Source organism: Macaca mulatta, chromosome 3, assembly GCF_049350105.2.
Source record: "Macaca mulatta isolate MMU2019108-1 chromosome 3, T2T-MMU8v2.0, whole genome shotgun sequence".
Classification (NCBI taxonomy): Eukaryota; Metazoa; Chordata; class Mammalia; order Primates; family Cercopithecidae; genus Macaca; species Macaca mulatta.
The window spans coordinates 140138035-140158658 of NC_133408.1; the positions used below are offsets into that span (position 1 = coordinate 140138035).

The following is a 20624-nucleotide window of genomic DNA, read 5'->3' on the forward strand; positions in this document are numbered from 1 at the left end:
ATACACTATGGGAACAGAGATCCCAGTGTGAGTGGGGCTTACAGCCAGATTGCAAACTGCACCTTCCCCCTCATGCTTCTGCTTTAGCAGAGTCTCGACTTCTCCTTGTTTAACAAATTTCAGAGCTGCCTGGAATCCTGAGCTGCATGACCTCTAAGAGACCTTCCTACTAATCTCTGACCAGTCTGAAACATTTTCAAGAAACCCAGGACTTTTAGAAAGCTGTCTTTGGGACTCTACCAATAGAGAGAATGTTTTCAAAGCGATCTCTGCTTGGTTGACCACCATTTCCAAAATTTCCTCTCGGTTAAGATTTCCCCAAATGAGACAAAGCTGTTTGTGCATTCTCCGAGTCATCCATGTCTAACTTTGCATAATTGACATTCTGAGCTTTGTGAGGAGTTTATGAAAATCTGAAGGTTTATTTTTAGTAGTCCTATAATCATGAAGTGTTGCTTAATGTGGTTTTTCTTTTTTTGCTCTAAAGATAACAATGCTTCATTTATTCTTTACCAATAGGTGCATTCTCCCCATTATTAATTTCTATATGGTGTTATCTGTACCCTCTAGTGCTGCAGGAAAAGTATACAACATTCCTAAAAAGGGACCGCATTTCAATAAAAACAAAGCATGGCAAATTACCGTGATTTTGATTTGAATAAATAAATTAATAATTTTGATCTACCTGTAAGTCTGTGCCCCATGACCATGCAAGTTTGAATCACTGAAACAGTGAAATAGTGAACATTTTTAATCACTCATCACAATGCCTGGCACTTTAATATATTGAAGCCGTGGAAGAAAGATTTAAGGTACATGTCAATTGATAAATGCTTTGGCTTCTGTGAATTCTGCACAGCACAAACTGATCCATGTATTTTAGAAAGCGTTCATCTTTCACATTGAAGTGCTTTTAAAGTTTGGAAATATTCCATGAATTGTAATAATTTTGTACATCTTTACAATACCAGAGCTACATTTGATGTTTTAATCATTTTAATTAAAAAAATCTACTTCAACCTAGATTGATACATCTGACATACTATAATAATTCATCTGTAGTAGTTATGGAATTAGACTTAGAACAGCCTGTTCTCTTTATTTATACTTTTTTCCTGCATGCATAAAATATGAAGCAAATTCTTCAGTTTTTCTTCTAGTATTATTTTCATTGAAGAAATTTCAACATGCTAGTTAATAGCAAGGCTGAAATCACTGTGTTGGTACAATTCTGTAGTGTCTTGTTTTACTTAACTACAAGTCATTAAAATTTGTGAACAGAGAAATTTAACTTCAAGTACATTTTACCAGATGCATGACAAGACAAAACAGAATGTCCTATGATATTTTGATTCACTATAAATCCTACTTAATTTAAATTCTTTAACCCTACAATGTTTTCAAATGTCAGACATATATGAAAATGTCAGATCATTCTTTAACATTAAGCATACTTTCCAACAGTTCAGTTTACTTTAAAAAAATTTGAAGCATATTGTTTCTTTGCTTTATACAACTTTTCCTGGTTTTAGAATCAAATAACAGTTTCATTTTCAAATCTGAAGGAACTCTTTAGGTCTGTAGGACTATTCTATAATAACATTTACTTAATAGAGCTGTTTTATTAAATGAAACAAATTAATATTCTATAACTTTTCTCAATGCACTATTTAACCTTGGTTTGTCCATTTGTTTCATACAATCTATTAAGCAAAGGGACATAAATTTCCCTCATTTCCAGATGCTTTTGAGGTACTTTTCTTAAACATCAAAATATTTAACAATAATTTTCTCAGTAACAGACCAAAGTATTTAGAACTTAGCAGAAAAACAAAGGTATGTGATTCTTATCTAAATTCAAAATTGTAATAAGAAGAATGACTATTTAATCCATATCCTTGAATCTTCCTCAAACTTAATTCTACTGTCAATTTAGTTTCCATTCAGCGCATCTTCTTAAACATTTGCTTAAGCCTTCATCACACAGGAATTCAAAGGAAGATGTATGCAAGTATTCATTCCCTTATTTTTTTAACATCTGCAATTAAAACAGAACTATCAGGTGGGAGAGGGACTGATGTTGATTAACTGTAATAAATAAGACAATTTGGCAAGGTCCTTATTATTACTTTTCTCACAGCAATTTTTTTCTCTATAATATGAAACATGTTAAATTATGTGTTCCCAAGATGTCCTTGAAAGACTAAAATAAATTATGTGCTTGTTTAAAGATTCATTTTAAAAAGGCAGAGGGCATGAAGTTATAGACCAAAAACTGAGATTCTAAAAGCTGTTATTTCATTACCAGACAATCTTGACTATTTGCATGCCCCTGAGGTTAAAGATTGAAATGAACAAATTTCCAGAAAATCCGGCCTCTGAGGCTTTGGAGCACTGCGTACACCCTAGAGGAACATGTAGGCTTTTCTCTTTTTAATTTTATTTCATGACTCCTCACAGTTCAGCAGTGGTCGGATTTTTAGTGTCATCTGAGCTACTAGGAATGTGAATCCTAAAAATGCCTACTCTGTGGTCTTAATATCAAGTTCCGGCCTCAGCATCAGCTTCTGTACTTCAACATTAGGAAAGAAAACAAAATTGGTTGAATGCCTCCTAGATTATGCATTTTTAGTTTTCACTCAAACAACAGGCCTGTGAGGTAGGTGAGTATTCTTATTTCACAGACAACGAAAGAGACTCGGAGTGTAAGCACCTAGCCCAAGGTCACAGAAAGGGTAAGTGATAGAATTAGGATTATAAAGTGAAAATTATTGGCTCTAAAGTTTATTCTAATTTTCCCTGAGCACAAGCGGGGAAAAATAAAACTTTCCATTGATGCCATAAGCAGAAACATGTAATATTATTCATGAAAAGTGTCAGTAGGAGGTGGCAGGTAGGAGCACAGATTAGAGATCCATGCTTCTGGGTTCACTTTCTAGCACTGCCACTTTTAAGCCATGGGACCTTGACCAAATTGCTCAGCCTCTCTAGACTCAGTTTTCTTTGAGGTAAAATAATAATAACAGCACCAACAAAGAGTGTTGTGGGGAATAAATAATCAGAACTTGGCACCTAGTAAATGCTAGCTATTATTAATATTCAAATTATTATTACTAACTAAAAGAGTCTTTGGAGGTCATCTTATTTAATCCCTTCTTTTTCTAAGCAAGAGGTTGAGATCCTAAGAAGTGGAATGCTTGTTCAGGGTTACAAAGCAAGATAGAAACAGCAACCAGATTTCCTAATATCCAATCTAGTGTTATACTTGTAAGCAAAAACAACATTTGCAAGATAATGAATGCTAATGTTGTATTTAGAACGTATTTGTATCATTTTATAAATCCCTAAGCCTTTTCTATAATCCACCTATTCCTACTGAGAAATGATATTGCCTAATTATAAATTTTTATGGATATTGATAAAAGGAATGAATCAACAAATTATGAACACACTGCTACATTTTATAAATCCATAAAACCTTAAAGATAGCCTCTTTTATGTACAAATAATACATTACATAGAAAGTGGTGAATGAAAAATAATGGTGCAAATAGTTTTGCTTACATGATAGAGATGTCTTTTTTTGAGCTAAAGACTTTAAGACTTCCTGAATATTTGTCAAAAGTAATGATGTGGAGCAGAGTTGCTGTTCTCTCCTGTTGTCTTCAATGGGTCGGCTTCCTCTGTATTGCATATTTTGTTCTAAAACAGAAGAGAGCATAGTGATTAATGCACATATATTTTATGTTGTTAAAGTTTCAAAAATGATAAAACCCTATTTTCACAACAGATTAGAGATATTTTTCTTCTGGAAAAAAGTGATGAACTACATTAATAGAAAAATCAAAAGTGGCTGTAAATGATGAACGCTTCACTTTACCTGATAAGTTGTTTTTCTCTGATGGCCAGAAAAAAAAAAAAAGCAGAAAACTCATCTTTTTGATTTGTAGAAACTTAGACAAAAATAGTTTCTAGACTTCCTTTCAAATTAATATTCAACACACAAGTTACTGAGCACTTACATGCGGGCAACTAGTTACTGGAGACACTGAAATTGATAAGGCAGATTTGACCATCAAGGTCATTATAATGACTAGTTATATTTTTTGTCCTACCATGTTGCTGACATACAAGTCCAAACTATAATTATGCACTAGCATCAAACAATTTAATAAATATAATGAAGACAATGTTAGAACGTATATACACATTAAATGGTCTCCCCCTACTACAATACTCTGATTACATTAAATAGTATCAGAGGTATGGTTAATTTTCACTCCAAAATGCCATTGTAATTTTCTTTATTTGTGTAATTAAACTAGAAGATCTGCAGCACATTAAAACAGAGCTGAAATAAGATTGCTTAAATGACAGCATTTTGCTTTGGGGCAAATAAAACATTTCAGGAAAATTCATTATCTCTTAAGCAGGCATTGTTCACAGATCGTAAAAATGCTTATTTATTTCATTAATAAGATTGGATCTTCTTTATTTATTTTTATCACGTGCAATATCTTAATATTCTTGACTTAGATTTTTAGAGTAAAGGCTTTACCAACTAGCTTGCTTTTTAATTAGATTTTATGGTGCTAGTGTTCCCTGATAATTCCTAAGGCTAATTTGTTGTCATCAGAAGATAACATATACGTGATGCTAACTAGTATTGAACCTCTAAATAATAGAGCGCTAGTAATTTTATTTAAGATTTTTCTGTGATATAATCCTGGGACAGTTTAAGGTTTATGGCCATATATACAAAGCTATACATGAAATATTTCCAAATAATAACTGTACTTAAGTTTTTTCCATGCTTTTATTATTCATGTTTCCTGGACTTTTCAGCTGAAGTCTACCAAAGGGATAAACAGAGTATATCTGTAAGGAATCTTCTCAGTATGATGTATGTTAAAATTAAGGGGAAAGCAGCTCTTCCACATGGGAAGTCTGGTCAGTTGGAAGTGCAGGAACAGAACTCAAGGAAGAGGTATACGATGAAAGTGACAAGAGAAGAATACCAGAGCTCTGTGAGATAATTCGTGTGTAACATAGGCCTAGTTAAAAAGCTAAGCAAAACTAATCACTCAATGTCAATGAAGCTGTGCAGACAAAAAAAAAAAATGCTTAAGATAGGGTGATCCACAGTGTGGAAGAGGCAAAGAAGAAAAGATAACACAGAACGAATCATGGGATTATGGAAGAACAGAGAGGTTTGAGTAATTAAGGCAGGATTGAGGGGAAATGAAGTCATTTAGTATTGATCATGTATTCACATAATTTAATAAAATTGTAAAGAATTAAATATAGATTTGACAGATCTTTTTTGTTATGGTTTTAGTGTGCTATTTTTCTGTAAGACGTTAACATGACAGAAAGACATTCAGTATTCATTATTTCAACCAACAAATATTTATGGAACAGGCTCCTTGTAAAACAAAACATTGTTCAAGCCATGTTAGGGCAAAATTAAAAAGGTAAAGATGAACACTCTCGAATTAAGACAAAAAGGAACAGGCTCTTTGTAAAACAAAACATTGTTCAAGCCATGTTAGGGCAAAATTAAAAAGGTAAAGATGAACACTCTCGAATTAAGACAAAAACGGTGAGGATCACTGGAGTCAAGAATTGATGGGATCATGGCCACGAATAATGCAATGACGTTTCCAGGGAATCTGAAAACCAGTGACAGGATGTTCAAGACAGCTGGACTCTCTATGCTCACATAAGATCTACTATAATAGTGTATTAGAGCCATTATCACAGATGTGAATTCAATAAGCAATAATCAATTGTATAGGACACATCCATGCAAACCATTGTGTAATTGTGTGAACTAACAGCTCTAAAAATGCAAAAGGAGAGATCATTTCTACCTAAGAAAACCAGATACGGTGTGAGGAAAGGTTGAACATGGAATCCTGGCCATAGGAATGGAAAGTTTTCCAGCAGTAAAAAACTGGAGGAAGAGCAATAACCCAGGAGTATAGAGGGTTCAGCAAACCATAAGATAAATATACTACCAGAAGCACAGACTTCATTGAGAGAATTAGTGGATCAGAGAACTGGAGAATGACTCAGTACAGAGGGCAGTACAGTTGCAGAGGGCCTTAGTGCCTAGAAAAGGATTGATGCGGTAATAGTCTGATGAGCAAGACAAAACAGTGCCTAGAAATGGATTGATGTAGTAACAGTCTAACGAGCAAGATAAATCAGAATCAAAAGCTGTTTAGGGAAATTTATCCCACCACATGTTGAAAACAAGACGGGAAAAACTCATGGTAAAGTACTTTCATCGTAAATTTTATACTCTGAAAACAAAACCTCAAAACTGGATTGATTTTTATGAGTGGTGAAATGTTCACAGGAAATTATATGAGTATTTGCAAGGATAGTTGGGAAGAAACGAAGCTACTTGGGTTAATAAGTGATTTCTTAATTAAGTACGAAGTGAGCTGAAGGAAAGACTCATAAGAAAATGAAAACAATAATGATGGTTTCTTTTTACTAACTAGGCCAGAATGGCAACCTTACAAAAAAGTCTAAGTGTTGGGTATTACTCTTCCCTCAAAAATTATAGATTCTTTTGTTCATCCCATCTAACTTAAATTAAAGGTCTATTCTTCCTTTAATCTGACTAGTAAAATATAATTTTAAGAAGAGAAAGATTTAGAAATGGGTTACCTATGAGCATTATTAACAATGGAAGTTATTGCCAGATCATTTGGTAATATTTTTACATTTAATACGCCTCTTCACATTTGGCAGTTTTCTGTGCAACAGTAGAAATAATGGATATGGGGTGATTTTCTTGGCTAAGGATTAGTGAATGCAAAATAAATGAAAATCTTCAACTCAGGCATACACTTAAGATGCTAGTTATGACTACATATTTCAAAAAGCTGTTACTATCACACAGAATCCTTAGAACCAAGAAGTGATTTAGCCTCAAAGTTTATTTTTAACTTAGACTCTTTTTCTTCCTCATAATTCTTAGATTTTTTTAGAACACATCCAAGAAACAAATATTACAAGAATTTCTCAATTCTGAAACTTAGCAAATTTAGTTAATAGCATTTTTTGCTCTCTATACCTCAAGAGAACATCAAAATCCAACCTTCAGACTTAGTGTCTTCCTGGATTCTTGGATTCTAGTGTTCATACATGCATTAGTATGCTCGGTCTGTTGTAATGAAGTACCACAATTGAGTGGCTTAAACAACAGAAATTTATTTTCTCACCGTTCTAGAGAATAGAATTTCAAGATCAAACTGTCAGTAGCGTTGGTTCCTTCTGAGTCCTTTGAGAAAGAATCTATGCCATGCCTCTTCTGCTGGTTTGCTGTCAATCTGTGGTTCTCCTTGACTTTATAGAGCATCAACTTGATCTCTTCCGTCATCTTCACTTGGTGTTCTCCTGATGTATGTGTCTGTGCCCACATTTCTCCTTTTCATAAGGCCATGATGAGTCATATTGGATTGGGGCATACTCGTATGACTTCATCTTAACTAATTATGTCTGCAGTGATCCTATTTCCCAACAAGGTGACATTCTGAGGTACTAGGAGTTGGGACTTCAATGTAGGCATTTAGGAGGACACAATTCAACCCGTAACAATAGATGGATATGGACATTCTTGGAGTCATCCTGCAGATTATCTACTCATTTGAGATCATCTGTCTCTCATAGTTATCCAGAGAGATTAAAGACAGGGCAGTTTTCATCAGAAGAGGGATCGTTTTCCACAGGTACCCAAGCACTACTATTGGGGATCACCTCTTAACTGACTCCCCTAATATGAACTCTTACCCTAACTCCAATTCTCTAGCTTACGCTTTACCTGAGTCACCCAGGTAAATGCCACTTTTATATTATCCTGTTCCCTAATAACTTTCAGTGGTTTCTTGTTACCTGCAAGGTAACACGCAAGTTCCTAAGTGTGCCATTTAGAGTCTTCCATCCACCAAAGCATCCCTGCCATTTAATACTGTCAACTGTTCCATGTGCAAATCCAAAGTTCTAGTCAAATTCAGGTACTCACTGTCTTCTGAACACACCAAAAACTTTCTCATTTTTGTACCTTTGTTTATATCTATTTTTATTGGCATAAGAAATCCTCTTTCTTTTATGTGGCCTATAAACCAGACTGAAATGCCACCTCCTCCATGTCACCATCACTATGCACAAGTTATTCCTGCCTGTCATTCCTATGGCACTTGTTCCTATAGGAATTGCTCATTTCTATAGCAATCTTATAAGTTATTTTATATTCATTTCTCTTTGCATTGCTAGATTTCTAAAACATGTTTATGTCTTACCTCCCTAGCTAGCCTGTGAACATCTTGGGAGTAAGTAATTCTGTTATTCGTAGTGTAATACTGGTCCTCAGATGTTATTGATGTAATTAAGATTGATTCGTTGTACTTTTTTTTTTTTTAACTAGTGAAGTGTTTTGTAGCTGTGTTTTTATTTCGTTTAAATTGCTGAGCATCCATAGTTAGTTGTTACATCTCTAGTTCACAGAGTTTGACATTATCTCATATACAGTCAGGAGTCAAGGGATTTGGATTCATCTCATTGAACTAGTATATCCAATCCTCACTTACTTACCTTACCTATAAAATGAGGAAGTAACACTAATTTAGTTATAAGGTTGCTCTCAGATCTAAAATTCCACAATTTAAAAATCTATACATTATGTTTTTAAAAATGCAATCTCTATGTAAAGTTAATTGGGCCATGACAAGCTTGTATACAGATACATGGATGGATGTAATTGATTAAGTGTTGTTGCTTTTTTGTTAGTGCTGACTGATAATTTAGTGACCCTCAATTATTTGTTTGGTTTTATAATCCATACTCTAGCTACATTGTAAATAGTTTTGAAGTGATCTATTGAAAATGAAAACTAGAAAGTAATTTGAAGGCAATTCCTATAATGTTACATAAGAAACTACTCCTAGCAGTGATTAGCTACAGGGAGCAGAATCAGGGAAATTAGGGGTAGTGGAATATTCAATTTAATATTTTTTTAACATAATACATATTACTTTCAAAATTAAAAAATAATAATTAGCCAGTTTTGGGGCCAATGCCATTTTTTAAAGAAAATACATCAGGATGGTGAAAATCAATAATAAAAATATATATAAATGTCTTCTTCCTTCATATGGAGTCTTAAATGCAAAGCGTCAAATCTAAAAGTGTCTATGAAATACATAGATAGCTTTATTGGAGTCTTAGATGCAAAGTGTCAAATCTAAAAGCGTCTGTGAAATACATAGATAGCTTTATTCTTGTCCTTTCATATTAGGATATGCAAAGTGGTTCCTCATGGTGCTCTCTTCAGTAGCATATATACTTAAATTATAACAATACCCAGAACATTAGTATGGTCCTTGTGCAAGGATGACACACAAATGTGTAAAGTATTCCATATTACCATATTTTACCCCCCCCCATTACAAAGTGACACAAGGAAACATTTGGAGGTGCTGAATATGTATATTACTTAGACTGTGGTGATGTTATTATGAGTATTTGCATATATTCAAATTCATAAAATTGTGAACAATAAATATATGCAAGTTTTTGAATTTCAATTATGCCTCAGTAAAGCTGAAAATGTAAAAATGTGCTTCCTCAGGCTGGGCATGATGGCTCACGCCTATAATCCTAGCACTTTGGGAGGCCAAGACAGGTGGATCACCTGATTTCAGGAGTTCAAGACCAGCCTGGCTAACATGGTGAAACCTCATTTCTACTAAAAATGATACAAAAAATAGCCAGCCGTGGTGACGCACAACTGTAATCCCAGCTATTCAGAAGGCTGAGGCAGGAGAATCACTTGAATCCAGGAGCCAGAGGTTGTAGTGAGCCGAGATTGCGCCATTGCACTCCACCTTGGGCAACAAGAGTGAAACCCTGTCTCAAAAATAAATAAATAAATAAATAAAATTTTTAAAAAGTGGCTCCTCATGATAATTAGTGAAGAGATTAGTGTTTTGAACATGAAGAAAATGTAAAATAAACAAGTCACCCAAGAGAAGCAAATTATTATGTGGTACTTGGTATCTGAATTGACTAAATTACAAGTACATAAGCACTGAATATGATTCTAAATTTTCTGGAATATCAGATTAAGAAGAGTTTCTTGGCTATATCCTTTTAATTGCATAATAAAAAAAGCATCTAAATAATTCTACAGGGAAAAACTATCTTGACATTGACTTGAAGATAAAACCCACTTTGTTAGTTCTTTTGTAAGGGATATTGGGACACAAAACAGACCATGTCTTCAACTACAGTTTTGAAAAAGTTGCACTTTGTTCAGTGGACATTTCTTTTACTGAGCTCGAACAGTACTGAGAGCATAATACTCTATCTTAACACAAGGGACTGAGTTATTCTTGCAGAGAATGAATAACAAGACCTAGGCCCTTTGCTTTCTGATGATCCAATTTTGTCAAGGTTTAACGGGAAGAAATGAAATTTCTGGCTCATTAATGTTTCCATCAAATTACCTTGTAAAACTCTTAAATGTATCATTTTAAAGTGAGTACAGTATGTCAGACCAAGACAGGGAGGAACCTAGTAGGTAGGTATGACCTCTTATGGAGTTCTTATTGAGAATCAGCCTCTGTTGCAGTACAAGTAAACCAGAAAGGTGATGGACAAGTTCAAGAAAAGTGAGATCACTAACTAGGCAGTGAAAACAAGTGGATCTGGAGCTGAGGAACAGAACTCTGGTCCCAGGTCCAAGATAGCCTGAAGGTGAGTATAAGAAGTTATCCAGTTCTCCTTTCTGCAGCAAGATAATGTAGGGTACCCAGCACCTTACCAAAATACGGGGGAAGAAGTTAAGACAGACATTAGAAGTGCACATCAGTTCAACCTGTTGGAAATTCAGCTGAAGATTTCAACCTGTTAGAACTTCAACTTGTGGGATTTTCAAGTAGCTGAAAGACTAAGACTAGGAGGCCGGGCGCGGTGGCTCAAGCCTGTAATCCCAGTACTTTGGGAGGCCGAGGCGGGTGGATCACGAAGTCAGGAGATCGAGACCATCCTGGCTAACATGGTGAAACCCCGTCTCTACTAAAAATACAAAAAACTAGCCGGGCGTGGTGGCGGGCGCCTGTAGTCCCAGCTACTCGGAGGCTGAGGCAGGAGAATGGCGTAAACCCGGGAGGCGGAGCTTGCAGTGAGCCGAGATCCGGCCACTGCACTCCAGCCTGGGTGACACAGCGAGACTCCGTCTCAAAAAAAAAAAAAAAAAAAAAAAAAAAAAGACTAAGATTAGGTTTAATCACAGTTTGTTATAGGATCCCCATCCTGGTCTTCATGAACTAGGCTCTATTGGCCACTGTGGATAACTGCAAACTGCTTCCTTAAATAGGATGTTGATATTTATGAACCATCACCTTTCTAAGGTAAAGGCATTTCAAATGATGCGAAAATATGACCTCTTTTTATTTTTGTTGGTAAGCCCTCTTTGCACCAGATTCTGAGTGCAGAGATTAACCAAATTGTTCTTCACTTGTATTCTTCTATAATCTTCTCCAACAAATACTCAATCCAAGAACTATCACCTGTTGCTTAAGGGTGCTGATTTTTTTTAATAAACACAACTCATTATTTCTACCAATGTCAGTGTGGAGAGTGAAGGAAACTGACATTTATTAAACTTCACTTATGAATCAGATATGCTGCCAACCACTAATTTTACTAATTTGTTCATGATCTTATGCTTAGAACTTGGATCAAATCCAGGTCCATTTAATGCCAAAACGTTTATTTCCACTGAGTTTTACTGCCCAATACAAAAATTAAAGTAATTTTCTCTGACCCTATATGTATTTCAGGCATTTCTTGACCCAATACTTACAACATAAGTGCTGTGTGCCCAAATTTACCTTCTGTGTAACTCCAGATTTAAGGATCTTGCTACTAGAGTCCTGTGTATTCAGATGCAGACAAATGGTCAAATTCACTGACTATAGTTTATAAATAGTTTTTATAATAGGTGTTTGTTTCATACACTAGGTTCTAACTTCCAAGGGTGACCCTGTGCCAGAGTTCCCATATTCAACAAAATGGCTAAGAGCTTCTCCAGGTGCTGGCTCTTTTCTTGAAACCTCAGGTAAATGGCCATCATAGGGATGCAAGTTTGGATCAGAGTTTAAGATAAAAGACTAGATTTATTTCAGTTATGAAGCCCAAAGGCACTTCTGGACATTCATATACAGATGTTCACACATACACACACCATTCTGCCTTCCCTAGCCATAGGCACACTTACCTAGGAAATTTGCGCACAAAGGCTTGTCTAGGGAAAAACAACTCTTTCAACAGACAAATAATTTTTAAAAACTGGCAGACAATTAATACCAAAATCCTATTAGAAAAAAATGTGAAAGAAAGCAACAAATTTGTCAATAGATGAGCATTTATAAGAAAAATGTTGCTAAGGCCTGATATGAAAGCTGTCACCTAAAGTTTTACTATGCATTGAAAATTGTAATAAAGCTTTTACAACTATAAAGGAAGACCATGCATCATAAGTGCAAGAACTCAAGACAGTGGGAGGAAATAGAATTTCAATTGGCAGAATTCAGTGAAATGGAAGAAACAAACTAAAACCACAAACAAAACAAACTAAAACAAACTAAAATCACAGAAATGTAACAGAAGTACACAGAGGAGACATGAGAATAGACACTGAAGAAAGCACAGCAAAAAGAGGATATAATGAGGCAAGGCAAGGAATCAAAATTAAAATGGATTATATAAAGAATTAGGGAAAAAAATGATTGGTACATAAACCAGACAAGGCAGAAGTTGTATGTTCATAATTAGAGTCCATGAAAAATAAAACCAAAACTAATATAACAGAACAAATTATATTTGAAAATATAATTTGAGGGAAAAAAATGTTAAAAATAGAAAAGAATAACCATATATATTAAAAGCATATATTATGTAGCAGTAAAAACTGAGTCAATGCTGGGACATATCTTTCTGCTGCATACTCAGGATATATGTACTTAAGACACATTCTAGTAAATTAATACAAAAGCATCTTTTAAATGGCCAACCAAAAAGATCATATTATTTGCAGGAGGAAAAAACTCAGGTTGGCCTTTGATTTCTCCTTGTTTGTATGCAGCACTAGATATTAGTGGAACAAAACCTCTGAAATACTCAAGGAAACAAAGTTTAAGCTGGGGATTTCATGTCCAGCCAAGATGTTCATTAAGTATAAAGCCACAAACCATATAGAATGTGCCACAACTCAAGAAATACTGCTCACATACCAGAGACTGAATTTCAGCCAATCAAGGATGACAGGGAAAACTTTAGCAAATGGCTGGTGATAAGCATTAATATACTTAGTAGAACGAAGAAAAGTAGTAGAAAGAAATGTGTGGATTCGATGAAAAAGTCCAAAATGAATTGTATATGCCCTGGCAATTAAAAATATACAAATAACAAAAAATTGGGAGAGTAACTCAGGAAGAATTTTAGTGATTTCTCAAAACAAACAAACAAAAGAAAACAAACAAACAAACAAAACCAAGCATGTAACTACCATATGTAGAAACCCATAGGTACAATATTGACTGATTGCACCATCTGTAACAGTGTGGAGCCAAAGTATATTACCTAAAACTGATAAATTAAGTCATAGCATTATAACATAGTATGGTTATATCACTTAACAGTACAAAACAGTAAATAAACATTATTTTTAAAAATCGTACACAATTACTAAATAGTTAAAAATAGAAATGTTTCACAATTTGGCATGGCCATACTGAATTTTAAAATCGTACATCTGAAACTTGTATAGCCCTTTAAATAGAATAATGAGATGAATATATTTTTTTCTCTCAAGAAGATAGTCTTAAAATAACTTACGGCAAAACATAACCATAAAATAAATATCATGCTCTTCCTTGTACTTATTTTCTAGAAAATGTATTATATTGAATGAAAGTATGACCAAGTTGAAGATTGTAAACCTAAAGAAAATAATAGTACAACAATATCTACTGACTTTTGGTAGCTAATACCACTTGAGTGACTGTAGAATCAGTTTCTTTTCCCTGGCTCTGAATGCTGAATCAAGAATCAAGGAAGCTATGCTGCACCTTTTGCTAATGGTATTATGTTGGACAAATATAGTATTGGGAGGCAGTCAAATATAATGGGAAGGAAATTTAGGGTAAAATGTTGGCTGCACCTATTACCAATAGCCGGATGCCAAGGGAGCTGCAAAACTCTTTTTAAGTCCTAGTGTAATCGGCAAAATGTCTTCAAAATGTAGTTACCCAAATCATTAACTTCAGAAGGTAGAGGTATACTGTGTACCTATGAATACTATTTCTATGATTATCAAAGACTCCATTGTTTACAAGAATTTTTCTAGATTATTTATTATATAAATTCTGTATAATCTTTTTTTATCCCAAACCCCAAAATTTACACTAAAAGTTGTGGGAGAGAAAAGAAAAAAGAATCAAGGAAGCATTGTCCCTTAGTAGGAAGTAGGAGTACCCTCTGTAGGTGGACAGGGAACTCTTCTCTCTCAAGGCGTGATTGCGAGGCTCTCCCATCACTGACATTGGTATTTAGGGGAACTCCTGGCTCTTTCATCTCAAGGGAGCAAAAATGTACTACAACATTTAGCATGGGATACAACGTATTTGGGGATCCTAAACACTTTTGAAAATCTGACGAAAGCAGTAGGACCTTTCTCCAGACAAAATGTACATGTCACATATTGCCTATAATCCTGTGAGACTCACAGAGGCCCCAGAAGCTCATCCAAAGAGACTCTCAAAATGTATGGACTCCAGGTTAAAGACCCTGGTTTTAAAAGTTCTTTGGACTTTGGTCAGAATTTTCAGTGTAGAGCTTGCTGGTCGTAAATACAGCTGTTACTGCATGCTGTTATGGAAGGAAGGCTGCTAAAATAACATTCCCAGTCCACCTAAGGTATCTTTCTTATTTATTCTGGTATGAGTGACAGTCCTCAAAGTCTGGTCCCCAGACCACCTAACTGAGAAATACCTGGATTCCTGATAAAAATGGTGGTGGATTTGTTTGTTTCTAACCCACACACTAATCTCGAAAAGGCAGATGCATCTGCAACAGCAAAGCTTCCCTGCTTCTCCAAACTCTATGTAGAACAGCAACAAATAAACAACCCCACCCTTAGTCTCACTGCCTTCTAAAATGAAACATTCCAGAGCTGCTGCAATAGGTTGCCAGGGGGAATAATTAATCATTATAAATCCAAAAGTGTTTTTCGTTTTGTTTTGTTTTTTCTATTTTAAAGCGACTAACATTTTGAGAGCATTTACCACATGCCAAACCTGCAGGTAGACACTATCACAAAGGATGTTTATGTTCATTGCTGCTCAATCATCACTTGTCCTAAAAATAGGAAGATGTTCCCGGGTCACTAGATTTACTCATTTGCATGCAGCTCAGCGTGGTGGCAATGCTGAAGCAAGCATACACGATGTCTGACTAGTAGGCACACACCACATCACAATTAAGTGTTCAATTACCCATGTGGCAGATAGGCAGGATGAAGCCCTGTGTTCTGTCTTTTTAGTCAGAGATTAGAACATGTCTTAAGAATGAGCATTGCCCTACTTGGTTATCTCTATGGGCATTGTAGTTCAATTTGAAAAACACAAAGCACTTTTTATTCCAGCAGATTTTCACTATTGTATTTTTTAAGAGGTGATCATATAGGTACCCAAGATAAAGGAATGTCAGGATTTATGGATTAAAATAATCGCTTTTCATTGTACCAAGAAAGACTGATGGAATTTTGATCTCAAACTTGAACCAACTGCTCAGATTACTTCATTTAAATCTGAGTGCATCTCTGTCTGTACTGCTGACTTATGCTGTAGATCTTTCTCTTTGCAATTTTTTTAATCTTCGTATGAAGCGAAACTCTGAACATGTATAGGGGTGCGCACACAATATTTAATTTGGTAGTCTGTGCCTGGCGGGACCAATGCGGCAGAGCCTCACATGCTCCCATTTGTTACTGCACTTCTATAGAATTCGCAATGAATTTCACAGTGGAATGTGCAATATAAAATGTTCTCGATTTCACACACCTTTTAAAGTAAAAATATTGCTTGAAAACTCTCTAAATTCAAATAAAGTGAACTAGATAGACTTTTCGGTGTTTCTCTACTAAGGGTCTTTTTTTTTTTTTTTTTTTTTTGAGACGGAGTCTCGCTCTGTCGCCCAGCCTGGCGTGCAGTGGCGCAATCTCGGCTCACTGCAAGCTCCGCCTCCCGGGTTCACGCCATTCTCCTGCCTCAGCCTCCCGAGTAGCTGGGACTACAGGCGCCCGCCCCTACGCCCGGCTAATTTTTTCTATTTTTAGTACAGACGCGGTTTCACCATGGTCTCGATCTCCTGACCTTGTGATCCGCCCACCTCGGCCTCCCAAAGTGCTGGGATTACATGCGTGAGCCACCACGCCCGGCCTACTAAGGGTCTTAAATACTGAGGAAAATAGACTTTTCATCTGTTTTCAATTTCACATGTCACCATTTTAAAATAAATGTTATTATGTATGTCTTAGGTTATAACATGATGTTATGGGATACATATAGACAGTAATATGATTACTGTAGTCAAGCAAATTAATATATCTGTCATCTCACAGAATTTTTTTTTTCTGTGACAGAAGCAGCTAAAATGTCCTTAATTAACAGAAGTCCCTGGTACTATACAATTTTATTAACTCTAGTCCTCATGTTGTAGGTTAGAGCTCTAGATTTGTTCATTCTACATATCTGCTACTTTGTATCATTTGACCTACATCTTCCATCTTCTCCTTATACCCCTAACAACTGTTATTCTCTATCTCTGTATTTTTGTTGAGCCTTTAAAAAGGAGATCCTGCTGTTTGTCAAAACATGGATGGACCTAGAGGACATCATACTAAGTAAAATGAAGCAGACATGGAAAGAAAAATAGTATATAATCTCACTTATAGGTGGAAGTTTTAAAAAAGTCAAATATTCATATTGAATTATTAAAAGCCATTGTTGGCATTAAAAACCAAATATACCATTAACTCAGTCATCTTCACACACACTATTTGAATTTCCTCTATCCTGATTTTATCAATACATATGTTGTAAATGAAATACTATACTGTGTAAGCTCCTTCTTTTTTCTTATACATAACTTGTTTTTATTTGCATATTGGTCATTATTTAAATTGTATAAATTATAAGAATATTTAATTCCATATTGTTAGGTAGATCATCCTAGTTTTTATTTTTATAAGTAACTCTACCATAAACAGTTTATAGTACTATACATACTGATGTTTAATACCTTGGGCTTTGAAGTTGGGCAGAATAAACCTCAAATCCTGTCAGAACCTCTTAATAGTAGTGTGTCTTTAGGCATGCTATTTAACGTCCCTGAGCCTCAGTTCACGTGTGTCCTAAATGGATACAGAATGGTAGCTTCCTGATAAATCTATCATGAGAATTAAATAAGATAACCTATGGAAACCAATAGGTTGCAAATGCTCAATAGTTGTTAGCTATTGTTATAACACTTTTTGTCCTTCTGAATTATCAATCTGAGTTGATTTCCCAAGAATGAGAATATTAGTTAAATGATGTGGAGACTCATTGATTTAGTCATAATATAATTGAATGTCTACTCTATGTTAGGTGCTGAAAGAAAGTGGTAATCAGTCAGGTGAGCCCCCTAAGTAAGAAGTGTTTGCAGTTTGGAAGAGAAGATGGACGTTACATTAAATCATTATTTTTAAATATAGCATTGCAGAAGAGAAAGTACAAGTGTTAAGAAATGTAAACCAAGGAGATATATATTGCCTAATTAACTTCCCAAGTATTGAACATTTAAAATAATATGTGAGAGTAATGCACTAGTTACCAAAATTCTCAATAGCTTTTAGCTCAAATTTTTCATTTCTACCTAAATATCTGCAAAACAAATTTTGTCAAAAAGATTTACCCATCTTTTGTCCACTAAGGATGTGGCTATGCACTTCAGAAAATAAAATTATCTTACTACCTATTTTGGATTCTCCTTTATCTATTTCCTATATATTTACCATTTTTCTATATATTTTCCTATATATTTACCATTTTTCTAGTATTAAGTGTTATGGTTATTGTACTGAAGTTTTGCTGTTTGGTATTACTACATATATCTTGCCTTTCCTTTATAATTTCTTCCATTGATTCAATATTTATACTGTGCATTTTCCAAGGATCTTTCTATTCTTGACCTTGAGAGTCCTCTCGCTGTATCTAAAAATGCCACTCATATCACAGCAGGCATTTTTTTCCCTTTTCTATACATAAATCATGGTCACTGATGTTCACTCAAGCACTGTGCAAAGAAGTAAAATGTAGCCTGAAGACACAGCCTAAACACTCTGTTCTGACAAAAATAAACTATGTTAAAGTCATTATATATCTTTGCATTTTTGTTAAGAAAAGGTGATTATGTTGTGAATTTTGTAAAATCTTCAGAGTATCTTCATGTGTTAGAGGGGGAACTCCCTCTACTGTAAAAGTGACTCTTACAATTTGCATTTATATTTATGTTGTTCTTTTACAAAGATGATTCACCAAGTCATAGCTCAGCAATGTAAACCAAAAACCAAAGCACTTATGCTTGAGAAATTTCAACATGAATGTTACCAGACTTTTTCTTAATATTTAAAAACCACTCCTTTTGGACCACGTTTGAATGTTCTTCAAGTAGCCCATGAACATTGTTTATAATTATACATGTCATACATATATAATTGAATTATGCTTTTAAGAATAATCTGATGAAGATGGATAGAGTATTAGAATTTAATCAGTCTTGAGAACAGACTATGTCATCATTATACTTTATCAATTACAGATCCTTGATGGAAGCATCACATAGTTGTGATTTTTATATTTCCTGCATTTAAATTCTCAACTAAGCTCTTCAAAATTGCAAGAGCAATATGGCTAGAGGTAAAGATTGTAATACAACAACATTACTCTTTCGAAAAGTATACCATGATTCTTTAAAATAGAGACTATACACCCTGGGCATACATAGGTATGGTTTAAGTAGAGGGTCACCTGATAGTCTGACTCGGGGCAATATCAAATTGTTTAACAGCCAGGGCCTCCAATGGTACCAGATATTGCTTTGTTGTAACTGGATTATGCAGAGATCAAAGGCAGGGGCTTTTAATGAAATTATAGAAGACTTATAAAAAAAGAGAGGATTATGAAAAAGTCCTAAATTAAATACAATTAAAATTCAAAATGATATTTTTCAATCTGAGAACTAAAATAACCATTTTTATTAGATTCTTATCCATGTTTACTGACATCATCAATATGTAAATATTACACCAGACACTTGGAAATTCATTATATTATGTAATATTCACACTCCAGTGAGGCTGGTAGTATTAATTCTGTTTTATGGATAAGGAAATGGAACACTGATGTTACATAAGAAGTTAACTGGCAGAAACAGAATGTGAATCTGGTCTCCTAACCTCAAGTCCTTTCCTCAGTCCAATGTCACAGCTGCCTCTCAAAGGTGTTTACTAGATGTGTATAGAGATGACATGGATGGGTTGCTGGGTGAGTAATTAGATAGCAAACCTACTTCATTGTTCTTTCACAGTGTATTATCATCCTTAACTCTAAAATACTAAATGTTTTTGGAAAGTAAAATTTGTTCTTTCATCAAGGGAAAGTTTCCACAGTTTATTAGAAAAGTAGTTTTTAAAAGTTATACATAAACTTATAAAATTCCTAGAAGAATACAGTGACCTGCTACTATTAAAAAATAACTTTTCTTCCACTTGCGTTGTTTGTGCTATTATTTTCAATTAATTTATATTTATGTATTTTAACTCTATTGTCTTTTTTATTTTTGTATCAGGTGAAAATGTTTTGAAAATGACTCTGGTTAACTAATTAACTAAACATTCAATACAATCACCTTTATGCCTACATCAGTAATTTAAATGAATCATGTTTTGAAAGTTTTTTTAAAAAGAAAAGGTAGAGACATGGATGCAGCTGGAAACCATCATTCTCAGCAAACTATTGCAAGAACAGAAAACCAAACACCACGTGTTCTCACTCATAGGTGGGAATTGAACAATGAGATCACTTGGACTCGGGAAGGGGAACATCACATACCGGGGCCTACATGGGGAGTGGTGGGGAGGAATGGCATTGGGAGTTATACCTGATGTATATGACGAGTTGATGGGTGCTGACGAGTTGATGCGTGCAGCACACCAACATGGCACAAGTTTACATATGTAACAAACCTGCACATTGTGCAAATGTACCCTAGAAATTAAAGTATAATAAAAAAGAAAAAAAATAAGAAATACATATAATAACATAAAAAAAAAGAAAAGGTAGTAGGTTTCAGAGTTTGAATTGAATACCCAACAAAATTCTAAACCCTTATTTAGCAATTGCTAATAAGAAATTGTAAAATAATCAATAATAAATCCAAATACTATAAAATGGATTGGTAGACTTGTAGATAAGAGGAATTCTATAGAGATGCTGTTTAAGAAC

General features: G+C 34.7%; 1 protein-coding gene and 1 non-coding gene across 3 annotated transcripts in view; both read left to right on the plus strand.

Annotated features, from left to right (window-relative positions):
- Window positions 1-20624, plus strand: part of MAGI2 (membrane associated guanylate kinase, WW and PDZ domain containing 2) — a 1467795-nt gene that overhangs the window by 103192 nt on the left and 1343979 nt on the right. The gene's annotated exons all lie outside the window — the stretch shown is intronic.
- Window positions 9334-9440, plus strand: LOC114677180 (U6 spliceosomal RNA). The gene has a single exon (XR_003728484.2). It is a non-coding gene; the product is annotated as a U6 spliceosomal RNA (small nuclear RNA).